Here is a 15,086-nt window from a genome sequence, read left to right on the forward strand (position 1 = left end):
AACAGAGGTCATCTGCTGGTCATGATCAACCTCCCTATAAAGTTTCATGATCCTCCACCCAAGCATTCTCAAGTTATTGTCCAGAAAATGCTTAAATAACCTTTGACCTTTGGAACCAAAAATAGATATGGGTCATCTGCTGGTCATGACCAACCTCCCTATTAAAATTTTGTGATCCTAGTCCCAAGCGTTGTGAACTTGTTGTCTGAAAACCGTTTAAGTGTTCTGGGTCACTGTGACCTTGACCTGTGACCTGCTGACCTCAAAATCATTAGGGGTCAACTGCTGGTCATAACATACCTCGCTATCAATTTTCATGATCCTAGGCCCAAACGTTCTAAAGTTATCATCCGGAAACCATTTAACTGTTCCAAGTCACTGACCTTGACCTTTGACCTACAGACCCCAGATTCAAAACTGACCTGTATTTCATGATGTTACAACTGTGTACCAAAATATATGATCATAGGCCCAAGCGTTCTCAAGTTATCATCCGGAAACCGTTTAACTGTTCTGGGTAACTGTGACCTTGACCTTTGACCTATTGACCCCAAATTCAAACTTCGACCTGTATTTTTTATGTTACACCCGTGTACCAAAAAGTATTCAAATCAGTCAAGCCTTTCATGAGTTATCATCCGGAAACCACAAAAACCAACGGACTGACGCAAGCTCACTCCTATATACCCCCCACCCCACAACCAATCTTCGTTTTGTTGGGGTATAATAAACTCAAAAGTTCTTACCACTTTAGAAAACAAAAAATTACTAATATGCCATGCCACTGTCTCTTTAACAGAATAACCTAACTCTGCCACTGCTTTACAAAACCATTAGTTCTACTGTCTGGTTATTGTGTTTTAAAATACAATTTACTTTAAACATTTTGATTTTGATATTCACTCGCACAATTTTACAATATAATTCATTTAACATTTATTCACTGCACTTTCTTTCACTGCATTATACAATGTAATTCTTTGACAGTCATTCAATGCACAAAAGCATTACATTGCACCTTATTCTAGTAACTATTTTCATTTAACATTCACTTCATGATAAATGTTTTTGTTTTTTTTCCCAAAAGATTTCTTTTGAACAAGCATTCTAAAGCCAATCTTTTTCTTTATTGTACCTACCATCCCTATTTCTTGAAATTTACTCCAAAAATACACAATATTCCTAATTAAATTTAAACCGCTGAAGTTACTGATAAAAGAGATTTCATTAATAGAACTAAACAGCATTCAATTAAGCTAATACCAGCTTAGGATTTTCTCTGAACTGGCTACAGTTACAGGATTGAGCAATAATGATATGGTACTCTAGTATCTTTGGACTGTCAAGTTTGGCAGTGGCTATAAAACAGTACAGTCGGCAGTACAGTCCTCAGTACAGTCCAGGAGATAAGTTAACCTCACAGAAGTATCTCCTCAGCAGTCAGAATGATAAGCAACACAATCATACAGCTCAAACACACATAAATAATGAATAAAAAATGTCTGTAGGAAGACCACAACCAAACATATTTGACTTAACCTTCAACTCTAAATAATATCTTACTACTTAAGTATCACGATTGTCTTTGAAATGGAAAACTAGAAACTCAGTTGACAAAATGCTGCCATTCCTAAACAGATGTGCAGGCAGTATGTAGAGGAAAAATCTTGGAGCAGTGTCTAGCACATGAAGAATTTTGAACAGAACAAAAGCATATATTATATCTGAAGACATAGTACAAGTAATTTTCAAGTTTTATACAATTATACACATTGTGAAAATGATGGAAATGATTACAGGCCCAAGGATTTTAAGTAAAATTGGCATTTAGGCTACAGGTTGCTGGACTGCCTTAAACTAAACAAACACCTCAATATTTTCTGTTACAATGAAATGATGACTTGGTATCTACAAGACTATTCCAAAACACTTGTTACTAAATTAAGTTATTATGCCAATCAATATGCAGAACTAAATATGTACTAAACAGAAATGCTGATGAAAATGTTCTTCTATTATTATGCTTCTACAACTAGACAGTAATTCAGTGTATTGACTAACTGACTGTAAATAGAAATTTTACTTTGTTTAGTAACATGTAATTATTTCAATTTCTTTTAACAATTCCAGCTTAGAAAACCAAAAATAAATTCCTTGCTACCTGGCCCTTGATATTACATAAAGTATCAGATCTAAACACAAGCTGTTTTTCTCCCATCTACCACTGCTCATCTATCCTCATGGCAACAGTAATGGCAAGCTGGCTTGGTGGAATTCTTCCTCAATAGCTGTACCGGACAGAGGGATTACTAGAATCCTTCCAAATAGTTGTACAGGACTGGTTGCTCTTCTCCCGCAATACATGGTTGAGACAGATGGCTTGGTGGAATTCCTCCTCAACAGTTGGTTGGGACCTTTAGAAGCTGTTTTGACAGCCTACTTGGCCATAAGTATAGGACATTAGATGGCTTGGTGGAATTTCTCCAAAACAGCTGTTGGGACAGCTGGCCAGGAAGAAGCTGGCTTGGAAGACTTCCTCACCAACAGCAGGTTGGGGCAGGTGGCTTGGTAGAATCCTCCTTCTGAAGCTGTCTTGACAACTAATTTTGACATATGTATAGGACATTATCAGGTGGTTTGGTGGAATTCTTCCTGCAATAGCTGGATGGGACAGCAGGCGTGGTAGAATTCCTCCTTTTGAAGTTGTCTCGACAGCTAATTTGGAAAGAAGTATAGGACATTTAGGGTGCTTGGTGGAATTCCTCCCGCAATAGCTGGATGGGACAGCTGGCTTGGTAGAATTCCACCTTCTGAAGTTGTCACAACAGCTTATTTGGACAGAAATATAGGACTTTATTGGACAATAAATGGCAGGTGTATGGAGGTTTGCTGGCTTGTGGAATATTGTCCTCAGCAGCTGAGAGAGAGCTGGCTCGATTGAATTCTACAAGGCAGCAGTTTTGGCCACAGCCAACTGGTCTGAATTTCCACTCTTAGAAGAATTGGACAGCTATTTGTGGGAGAAGTATGGGACAGCTACCATGGTTGAATACCACCCAGACAACAGAACTCGACAATTGCTTTTGAGCAAATGGCCATGAGGACAGTAAAAGCAAGTAAGTAGAAAAGAGACTTTGACTTTTATTCTATGATAACAGACTTGATTCCATCCCACAGTTCTTTCAACAATTTAAATCAATGAGTCAGTTAGTAATACCTAATTCAAAAGAGAATGTTCAGATTTCCTTGAAGGTAGAATTACTCTAAACTAATAATAACTAATAATCATAAATAAAACCTTTGAACTATGAAATTATGGACAGTTATTGACCTCTATTTTCTCAAAATAATATCTTGAAGAGAATCAAGAATCCAGCCATTAACCTGATGCCTAATTTCTGTACCAGTATATACTGTTGAAATACTCTGTCGACAGTAGTAGTTTTAAGGTTAAGCTCCCTTTATCAATCTTTAGAACAGGTCTCCCATCTTTTATTTAAATGTATAGGTAAAGACATTTGAGTATGGGTGTAATACTAAGAAAAACACAATGTGTTCATTATTTATCTTGCAATGCAGATATTTATATCATACAGCTTCAGAAAGAAGAGAATGGCTGGTGATCTTCCTACATTCTACCATATCATCCCTATTCACTGAAATTTTGTCCAAAAATATATGACGGCCAATTTTACATTGCCCTTACAATGTGTTGATATGGCAGTTTTCATACAAAACCAGTAGCCAGAATTGAACCTTTGCCTTATTCTACCATATCCCTAACAGCTACAGGATTTAATCATTAAGAAATTATCGAATAGGCAAGAAGTAGTTTAGTTCAAATTTTAACCAGAAGCCAGTTTTTCTTTGGCTTTTATAACCAGTACCAGAGTCCTAGCAATGAAATTCTGTGTTCTCCCTGAGATTCTGTGATGTATGATTATTTCAATTTTGGACAAGTTTTGGATGAATCCCATTGTTTATAATACTGCTGATCAGAAATATAACATTACAGTAACCTTCACTTTTGAATTAACGCCTAATACACCCTCAAAGACATTTCAATAATTCCAAAAAACACACTATGATAAGTGAGTTATGACTTAAACGAATGTTCAGGTAGAACACTGAAATCATATACAAATAAAAAATTAATGGCAAAAAATGTCCTACAAATGCAAAAAAAAAAATATGACCAGCAACCCTCAGATTTTGATGTGTGGATTTTCACTAAACCAAGTAAATTTATGGCCTGGCTACAACTGATGCAAACACTGTATGATATGGTAGTACCTATTACCTTGTTATTTTGAGGGCTGACTTAAACACTACCATACAGTACTCTTCCACACTAACAGTGGCAGAAAAACAACTTATTCTACCTTATCATCCCTATCCAATGAAATTTCGTCCAAAAATAAAACCCTTAAGATGCAGTGATATGGTAGTTTCTAGAAACCTTTAGCCAGTATGTCTTTGTCTTATCCTACCATATCCCTATCAGATTATTTTTAAATGTAGAAAGTCGTAGCTTTTCAGGTTTAATTGTAGTCAGTTATATTACCTGGCCTCTGCTTGACTTTGTTTAAACCGGCCTGGCTATATCTATAAGAGTTGACAAAGTAAATGATAAGGTAGTATCTTAAACGGTATTTAATTGTGGGGCATAAAGCATATTGGCAGGCATCTTTCCTAAAACACTACTGTGATTACTGCATTTAATCTAGAACATTATCAATGCCTGCATTTAATTAATATTATATGCTTTATTCAACCTAACCAGCTCTAACTTAATTAATGTGGTGATATGATATAACAACTACAGTCAACATTATTACAGTGACTTAATTTTGACCTTCCCTAATGCAATGGCTGGCACCTTCCTCCTAACAGTCTGACACTTCAAAAATACGAATTAAATTTACTTGCTAAAAACATTACAGTGGTTGTAACTTTTCTTAAAATATTTTTATTCTTTATGTGGTTAATGATTAACTAATGTAATATGAAAATTACATCCAGTATTGAACCCATTGGTTGAAAATAAATGTACTTCATGAAATATGAGCATGAAACTCAACCTGCATAATACTATAATAGCAGTTCAGTAGTCAAACATTTCTGCAGTAATAATTAAGTTAATTCTTATAAAATGTAGCAAGTACTTCATGACAAAGTTTATAACAATAAAAGGTAACCACAAAGTTAATACTTATATGTAGCCAGTACTTAATGACAAAGTTTGTTACAATAAAGGGTAACCATCAAGTTAATACTTACAAAATGACTAGCCAGTACCTTTTAATAAAGTTTCTAACAATAAAGGGTAACCATCAAGTCAATAGTTATAAAAAAATGTAGCCAGTGCCTAATGACAATTTAAGTTGATAACAATAAAGGGTAACCATTTAGTTAATTCTTATAAATTCTTATAAAATGTAGCCAGTACCTAAAGGGTATGCTTAATTGGCAATATTCCTACATCTCTTTGTCTGCCTTAATCAGTCGTAAAAACATTTAACAATAATGAATAGTCAGTACCTTAATCATTCAAGTATTTGAAAAAGAGCAGCCAGTATATTTGAATCAGACATGAATTTATTAAATTAATGATTCATTATAAAAATGCCTGAATAATGATTAATCATCTTGAAAAACAGCCATTAATTCTAGCTAAAATATACCAAAAAAAAATCCATTTTGGACAATAATATAATTCCAGTATTCCAATTTGTAACACAATGGCTAGGAATTGTTAGTACATATTTACTTTAATGCAGTCATACAATTACCTGCACTGATGGTGGGTATTTTACAAAGAGGAGCCAGTTTATTTATCTCTTTGCCTTATTCTGTCATTATAATTACAAATAACCAGTAACCAGAACATTGAATGGCAGTTTTGATCATTAAATATATGAATTTTATGGAACTTTCCATTTTGTCTATTCTACATTAAATAAGAGAAAGTAAGATTACTTTCATGATGATCTTAAATGAAATGAATGGTGGATGATGACCTAGTGGCCAAGTGTGTGACACTTCCCTACTTTGGGACTACTGGTTAGAGCCCAATAACACCAGTATACCTCCAGATTGCAGATAATGGACTGACAAACACCGCATACTAAAACTCTGCTTGTTTACTTAATTTAAATAATTATGAGAAACTAGACAAATCTTCACTCCCAATTTAGGCATACTTATTTCTCCAACACTTCAACTTGGAATTTCCACTGAGAAAGCAGCAAACATGCAAAGTGCAGTGCAAGGGAGGGTGGTGTACAGTGCAAGGGAGGAATGCATGCCACCTTCTCAAATGAATGTTCCTTGTCAAAGATCAGAGAAATAAATGACTGCGAAAATGTTTTTAAAGTATTTATGTAAGAAAAGCTCAAAAATAAACTTTGTAGATTAAGCAAAGCAAGCTTGAATTCAGTACTTGGTGAAAGACAATACAGACCTTTCTGGAGTTACCAAGATGGAATTCTCCATGATTATATTCTCAAGACCTAACCAGATCATATCTGTACATTCAGTAACATAGTGCCAGTCACTACATATAGCACATTAATTTGGACTTTAGAACATCCTTCTTTGTATTAATTTATCAACACTGCTGATCAATGCCGTAACTCTTAGAGATCTGCTCTGGAGTTATATTGTTTATAAATTCAAGGGACATATCTCTGAAGTAACTTCTCTAAACTGGCATTTTTATCAATCTTGACCTAAATTTTTGCAGAAATAGGTAAGACCAATATCAAAGAAAATATACAAAAGTTGTATTAAGTGCATACACAATTTTCTGAACATTCAGTTATTCAAGGGCAGTAACTCTGAAAATCCTTGCATTTTACAGAGAATCCTATCATGTATTGCCATAGCCAAGATTAATAAACCTATCCTTTTACTGACTCCTATTCACATTCAATTTTAACAAAATCACAAGTCATTCAGTACAATAATAGCTGAACGTGACAAACCTTCACTAAAATTTCTATGTGATAATAAGGCAGGACTTTGTCAAAATTTCCAAACAGCTATACTTTTGCTTAAGATTTTGCTGGAAGTTGACACAAAGTTCCTAAAGGCTGCTTAAAATTCTACACTATTAAATGTAATAATAACAAATCCACAGGATGCCTACAGATAAACTGGCAGGAAGTAATGAATGGCAATAACAAAGGCATTGTTTTTAAATTTTAGTGGTTGCCACTCAAGCAGTATCAAACTGTTTTAGAGAATCTGTATTGTAAACAAAAAATCAAGCCAAAGTCATGATATTCTCAAAAGAAAAAAACCTTACCTGTCCAGATGCACAGCTTCCGCCTCGACACACTGTCGCTTTCTTAGAAAAACATACATGCTGGCATTACACTGTACAGCAATTGCTATGTGGGAATCTCTATTCAACCGTAACCATGGTGAAGACTGCAGAATATTTCCTCAGTGTCATCACAGTTCCTATAAGATACATCAAACAAGAGGAATCAGATACAACTAGAATGTGTCTGTAGGACACAGGGTGTGCCCCCCACTGGTACATTTGTCACAAATAAGGGGAAATCATTAAAATGTTTGCAGTCTTAATGGGGTATAGCCTCAAAAAAAATAATTATGAAATGGATTCATTATTCTATACCATATACTTTTTGAGCTATGAGCATCACAAACAAAAACTCCACTATTTTGGCTATTTCAAGGGCCATAACTCTGTAATAAATGCTAAAATTCTCCAGAAGAATGCCAAGTGTGCAAGGTCACATTATGATAAAGACTCAAGCACTAAATACTTTTTGAGTGCGGCACATAATTAGGTGAAAATGTGCATTATTTTACTATTTCAGGGGCCATAACTCAAGAAATAGGGGGCAGACCCAGATGTAAAATAGGAGGTGCGCAAGTTCATATCATGATTAAGACTCATGCAAGGTTTCATGAATCTATATCAAATACTTTTTGAGCTAGGTTTGTCACAAGGTAAAAAATGTGCATTTTTGACTATTTCAGGGGCCATAACTCTAAAAATAGGAGGCAGATACAATAACAGAATTTAATATTAGTAATATTATCTAATTTCAAAGTCCAACAACAAATACACATATTAACCTTAACCTTTAGCCTGCTGGCAGCAAGTGACAGTGCCTTTGCAGCCAATGCAGACCAAGATCAGCTTACACATCCTTGCAGGCTGATCAAGGTCTGCACTGTTCACTATTCAGTCAGTAAATTTTCAGTTAACATCCCTTCGATAAACAAGTGAATGAAGTATTGCCATGCAATACAAAGTACCCTACTGGAGGGCAACTAATTTTCTCTACCGCAGTATAACATAATGAACTGATATCTGTCAATAATGTATAAACAATATTGTACTATATATACAATATGTTATAATGAAACACTTGGATTAAAATTTGTATGTATAAAAACCTATTGTTTGGCCTATTACCAAAAAGGTATCTTGTAAGTAATTTATAGTAAAACAAAAATATCAAAAATAAACAAACAAAAAAAAAACAACAAGAGGGCCATTATGGCCCTATATCGCTCACCTGTTATCACTGCACTTGAGGACAAGAAGGTCCTCAGAAAAAATATCTAAGTCCAAAGGACAGGAACAACAAAGCGAAGAAATTTAACCAAAAAGAAAAAAAATTCTTACAAGGTATAGATATGTCAAAATACACCTAAAAATTGGAGGTACCATCCATGTTGTACCACCGAAAAGTGGTCTCAGTTTTTCCCTACGGCCAATAATAAAAAAGTTACTAAAAATAAGCTATTTATAGTAACGTAAAAGGGAAGTAATTAAAAAAATAGAAATTGTAAGTGAACAAAAGAAGGATCTGCCAAATAAATCTGTTGACATAAATGGAATTTCAGATCAGTATCTTCATTAGTTATGGAGATATACCCATTTTAATTTGAAATAAAGGGAGGTAATTTGACATAAAATCAGTTCATAGTTATCTACCCTGATTGTCTCAGTCCAACTAATAACAATAATGAAATTTCAAATAAGTCCTATAAGTACTAACTGATATAAATCAATTTTGATTACAATCAGGGGAGGTAATCAGATATAAAATAACTCTGGAACCTATGATTGGATCAGATTTGTCACGGAATCCAAGACTTATTGCTGTTGAAGATATTTTAAAAGTTTGTATCAAATAAAACCATAAATGAAGTCTCTATATGGCTGCAAAAGCCAAATTAGCCAATTTTGGCCCTTTAAGGGGCCATAACTCCGGAACCCATGACAGAATCTGGCCAGTTGAAGAAAGGAAGCAAGATCTTGTGGTGATACAAGTTGTGTGCAACTTTGGTTAAAATCAAATCATAAATGAAGCTGCTATTGTGCAGACAAGGTCATAATAGCTAATTCTGGCCCTTTCAGGGGCCATAACTCTGGAACCCATTATGGGATCTGGCCGGTTCAAAAAAGTAACTGAGATCTTATGGTGACACAAGTTTTGTGCAAGTTTGATTAAATTCAAATCATAAATGAAGCTGCTATTGTGCAGACAAGGTCAAAACAGCTAATTCTGGCCTTTTCAGGGGCCATGACTCTAGAACCCATAATGGAATCTGGCCAGTTCAAGAAAGGAACCAAGATCTTATGGTGATACAAGTTGTGTGCCAGTTTGGTAAAAATCAAATCATAAATAAAGCTGCTATTGTGCAGACAAGGTCAAAATAGCTAATTTTGGCCCTTTCAGGGGCCATAACTCTGGAACCCATAATGGGATCTGGCCAGTTCAAGAAAGGAACCGTGATCTTATGGTGATACAAGTTGTGTGCAAGTTTGGTTAAAATAAAATCATAAATGAAACCACTATCGTGCAGACACTAAATTGTTGACGCACGCACGCAAAGACAGACTGACGACGGACGAAGGGTGATCACAAAAGCTCACCTTGTCACTATGTGACAGGTGAGCTAAAAACAAGAGTGCCGGAATGTCACAATGTAAGCCCGTCATAGCAAATTTCTTTACATTAGCATTCTATTTGCAAATGGAATTTTAATTCTGTGGTTGTGTAGTAATTATTGTAATTCTTTGTTTTTCTGAATCCACAAAAAACTTCTTACCAGGCAGAGATACCTTAAAATATACCTTAAGTTGAAAGTAACATTATGTTGTACCACAGAAAAGTGATCTTGGTTTTTCCCTATGTTCAATTATAAAAAAGTTACAATATAAGATATTTATATTAACAACTAAGGAAAGTTAATCTTAAAAAAAAAAATCTAAGTCCACATAAAAATCCTTACCTGAGGTAGAGATAGGTCAAAATACACCTCAAAATTGGATGTAACATACATGTTGTACTACAGAAAAGTGGTCTTGATTTTTCCCAATGACTAGTAATGAAAGAGTTACAATATAAGCCATTCATAGTAATAACAAAGGGAAGTAATTCTAAAGGGACCTGCACATGACACTCTGTCTCATGATCGTATACAATTATGCCAAGTTAAATCAAAATCCCTCCATGCATGAAGAAGAAATGCTCCGAACAAAGTCATTCTTGAATTTGGCATTTGACCTCTAAGTGTGACCTTGACCTTAGACCTTGGGACCTGAATCTTGCGCACAACAATCTGTCTCATGTTAGTGAACATTTTTGCCAAGTTACATCAAAACCCCTCCATGAAAAAAGAAGGAATGTTCCAGACAGTCATTCTTGTAACTGAACTTTGGCCTCTATGTGTGACCCTGACCTTTGACCTAGGGATCAGGTTCTTGCGCAAGACAACCCGTCTCATAGTGGTGAACATTTATGCCAAGTAATATTCAAATCCTGTTTGACATGACAAAGTTATACACAGGACAGGAAAAAAGCCCTGCTGACCTTTGACCTCCAATTGTGACCTTGACCTTTGAGCCAGGGGTCCGGGGATTTTCACATGACATGTTGTCTCATCATGGGAAACATTTGTGCCAAATGATACTAAAATCCCTTAATGAAGGACAGAGTTATGGACCGGACACGAAACAGACCCTGTTCATGCCATGTTAACATCTGACTACCAAATTTGACCTTGACCTTTGAGTAGTGGTCTGAAAGTTTTGCATGACACATCATCTTATTCTTGCACACCAGACTGGTGTTTACGGAGATTTTACCCATGCCGGAAAAACCCATCTGACACCCCACACGACTCTCGTACTGTTAATGACAACTAGTGGTTCATGCACTGATAATATATTAGGCCAAAAAAAAAAAGTTACTTGTTTCCGCTAATGGCTGTGTAAACTAGAGCTATCACTAAAGGTGATGAATGTACCCCCCGCATGCACTGACACAGTACATTGCAATTTGACGCACACAAGATTGCATAATTATGTGGACTGTATGTATATAGACTGTATGTACACAGTATAGTAACAAAAAACAAAGTCCCATAAGATAACTATACAGAATATTTATCTAAAAGAATGTAACATGCACCATGCACAACTTGTACTGATCACTTGTGTGAAGTTTCATTAAATTGTGTGCAAGGGTTTGGTAGATTAGGCACGCACAAGATTGCATATGCAGACTGTATGTACATAGTATGTTAACAAGAAACAAAGATCCATTACTCTGCAATTTTTGTCGCTGAAAGAACCTAACATGTCCTATGCACAACTACTGTTGTTACTGATCACTTGTGTGAAGTTTCATTAAATTGTGTCAAGAGGATAAGGAGAGATGGTGTGCACAAGATTGTGTCTATGTATAGAGTATAGTAACAAAAAAAAAAAACAAAGTCCCATAACTCTGCAATTTTTTTTCTGAAACAACCTAACATGCCCCATGCACAACTACTGTTGGTACTGATCACTTGTGTGAAGTTTCATTAAATTGTGTCAAGGGGATGAGGAGAGATGGTGCGCACAAGATTGTGTCTATGTATATAGTATAGTAACAAAAAAACAAAGTCCCATAACTCTGCAAAACAATTTTCTAAAAGAACCTTACATGCCCCATGCACAACTACTGTTGGTGGTGATCACTTGTGTGAAGTTTCATTAAATTCTGTCAAGGGGATAAGGAGAGATGGTGCGCACAGGACTGTGTCTATGTAAATAGTATAGTAACAAAAAAACAAAGTCCCATAACTCTGCAAAAATTTTTCTAAAAGAACCTAACATGCCCCATGCACCACTACTGTTGGTACTTATCACTTGTGTGAAGTTTCATTAAATTCTGTCAAGGGGATGAGGAGAGATGGTGCGCACAAGATTGTGTCTATGTATATAGTATAGTAACAAAAAAACAAAGTCCCATAACTCTGCAAATTTTTTTTCTTAAAGAACCTGACATGCCCCATGCACAACTACTGTTGGTACTGATCACTTGTGTGAAGTTTCATTAAATTCTGTCAAGGGGATGAGGAGAGATGGTGCGCACAAGATTGTGTCTATGTATATAGTATAGTAACAAAAAAACAAAGTCCCATAACTCTGCAAATTTTTTTTCTAAAAGAACCTAACATGCCCCATGCACAACTACTGTTGGTACTGATCACTTGTGTGAAGTTTCATTAAATTCTGTCAAGGGGATAAGGAGAGAAGGTGCGCACAAGATTGCGTCTACGGACAGACGGCCAGACGGACAGACAGACAGACAGACAACCTGAAACCAGTATACCCCCCCTTACAACTTTGTTGTTGGGGGGTACAAAAATAGGGTTGGTAGGTAGGCAAACTTTCATGGGTGTTAGCAAAATAAAACAGAAATCCTATAAAAAGGTTCAATTCCCTTCCCGAGCTGTACGCTGCAAAGCAGACAGTTCTTTTCTGGCAGAGATTTATCACTTTGGATACACATAGAAATATTAATGTTTGGAACTTGTAAATTTAGTACATGTTACTATTATTGTAAAGAAATCATCTCAAAAAAGTATTTGTATATAGTGAGTAAATGCATTAATACAAATCTATGAATTGATATTTCTATTAAGAAGAACAGAACTGAATTGTTGTTGAAGTTTTCTTGATTTTTAATCAATACCGCCAAAACTTTTGATCATTACGATTGCATGGATTGGCTACTTGATAAAGCGCGTTTCTCCGGTACGTAAAAAAAGAATTACCCAGGCAAACCATTTTTTCAAACTTAAGTTTTGTTATTTCTTCAATAAAGTTTCAGCCAATTTTAAGAGTTTCCTCCTATAAATCCTTTGTATATACGCTGTGGGGATTGATAGTTTTTTCACTATTTTTATGTATGTTTATCCTTTTTGTGAATTTCTTCAGCATCAGCAGGTATATATAAAAACAAAATAAAAATTCATATTTTCGAAAAAGAAACAACACTATTTTTGTGTGAATGCCAAAGTTATTAAATATATCATGCATTCTTATACAGAGCTAAAAACATTTTTTTCTCCATTGTACGAAAGTGATGAACACTTCTAAAATGTTGTCAAGAAAATATAAGAATTAGATTAAACTTAGAAAGTTTGCTAAAACTGACCCAAGTCACATTTTTTTCCTAAATCATTAAAATAGTTCAGTGCCATTATTTTCTTAAATTTAGCATTTCATACACATATCTATAACTATTTGCTGAACAAAAGGTAATTGAACATTGCATTATTATTACATAATAAATAAAGTACAAATTTGCTCGATTGAAAAAATCTTTAACGACTAAATTCATAACCGAAATTTACCTTTCCGAAACTCGTAAATTTATCAGGTGCACGATCGTAACGCTGCGCAAATTTTCATACATGTTTTGATTCTCTGGCTTTAATAATATCTGATTCTTGCATCAACTTGTTCAGATCCATATATTTAATTGATTATTTATTAATCTTTTCGAAAGCAGTACCAATTTTGTAGATATTGGTGATCTTTTTAAGATATTTTGTACTGGAAATATCTGTCCTGAGGGCACCTGCGCATTGGGCAGTAATGAAATATCCGTCCCGAGGGCACTCGGGACAGATTTGTAAACACATGACAGATATCATTATTATGAGGTATATTGGTGCCAAATAATATTAAAATCCCTTCATAAATGGCAGAGTTATAGACCGAACAGGAAAAAAACCCTGTTGACCTTTGACCTCCAATTGTGACATTGACCTTTAAGCTAAGGGTCCGGGGTTTGTGCATAACAGGTTGTCTCATCATGAGGAACACTTGTGGCAAGTAATATTAAAATCCCTTCATAGATAACAGAGTTATGGACTGGACAGGAAATTGCAGATGGACGGAATGATGGACGGAAAAGCGCATTCCTATAGTCCCTGAAACTGGTTTTTAACCAGTAGGGGACTAATAAATGGTATTGCCCAAACTGAATGATGGACAAGTCCGTTTTTAGAAAATTGTTGAATACAGTAGATTTAAAGAAGATATACTTACCAGTACTAATTGAAGATACAGAAGATCCATGCAGTAGTGGTTTAGTAGAGTGAAGGCAGAAGACATAAACAGCACTTTGCACCATTTCACATCACCTTGGGAACAGTGTCTAGATCTCTACACAAGGACCATCATCATTTCAGTTTCCATGCATGGAAATAATGAAAGTATCTGCTCTCAAGCCTGAAAATAAATAAGCCGAAACAGGAAAAAAAATGCAAAATTATTTTATGTTAAGTTTGCTTAAATAAGGAAAGAATTCAATATTGCAGAAGTGAGCTACATGAAAACAATTCGGACAGACTGGCCTGTCCTGGTAGAGGAAGGCAAACATTCACAGAAATCTGAAAGAGAGAAAATCCTGCCCAGTCCTGGCAGGCCTTGAACCTGAAAAAAATACAAAACCTGCCCAATGTATGTTCCGTCCAAGTAAAACATGCATTAGAAGACATAGGCAGGGTATTGACCTGAAATGAATAAGAAATCCTTGCAATCCCCAATTTCCGTCTCACTCAACAAAGGAACAACTATCATCTAGCAACCCGCCGGCAAAGATTGCAGATCAGTCACCCCCACACGCTTATATCTTGCGGACATATAGGCACCGGGTCCTCGATAGTCACGATAGCAGTCTTGATCAACAGTTAAGGGATCTGCAAGGCCTTGAAACCTGAAAGAAATATTCCGCTGCTTCTGTATCTTCTGC

General features: G+C 35.5%; 1 long non-coding RNA gene across 2 annotated transcripts in view; it reads right to left on the reverse strand.

The window, feature by feature from the left end:
- Nucleotides 1-15,086, reverse strand: part of LOC128546998 (uncharacterized) — a 50,846-nt gene that overhangs the window by 13,335 nt on the left and 22,425 nt on the right. The window contains exons 4-6 of one of the 2 annotated variants that reach the window (XR_008366251.1): nt 14,381-14,563; nt 10,285-10,374; nt 7,310-7,467 (exon numbers count right to left, since the gene is read on the reverse strand). This is a non-coding gene — a long non-coding RNA (uncharacterized LOC128546998). The remainder of the gene's footprint in view (nt 1-7,309; nt 7,468-10,284; nt 10,375-14,380; nt 14,564-15,086) is intronic. The other variant, XR_008366250.1, reaches the window with a different exon arrangement.

This window comes from Mercenaria mercenaria, chromosome 11 (genome assembly GCF_021730395.1).
Source record: "Mercenaria mercenaria strain notata chromosome 11, MADL_Memer_1, whole genome shotgun sequence".
NCBI classification, from domain to species: Eukaryota; Metazoa; Mollusca; class Bivalvia; order Venerida; family Veneridae; genus Mercenaria; species Mercenaria mercenaria.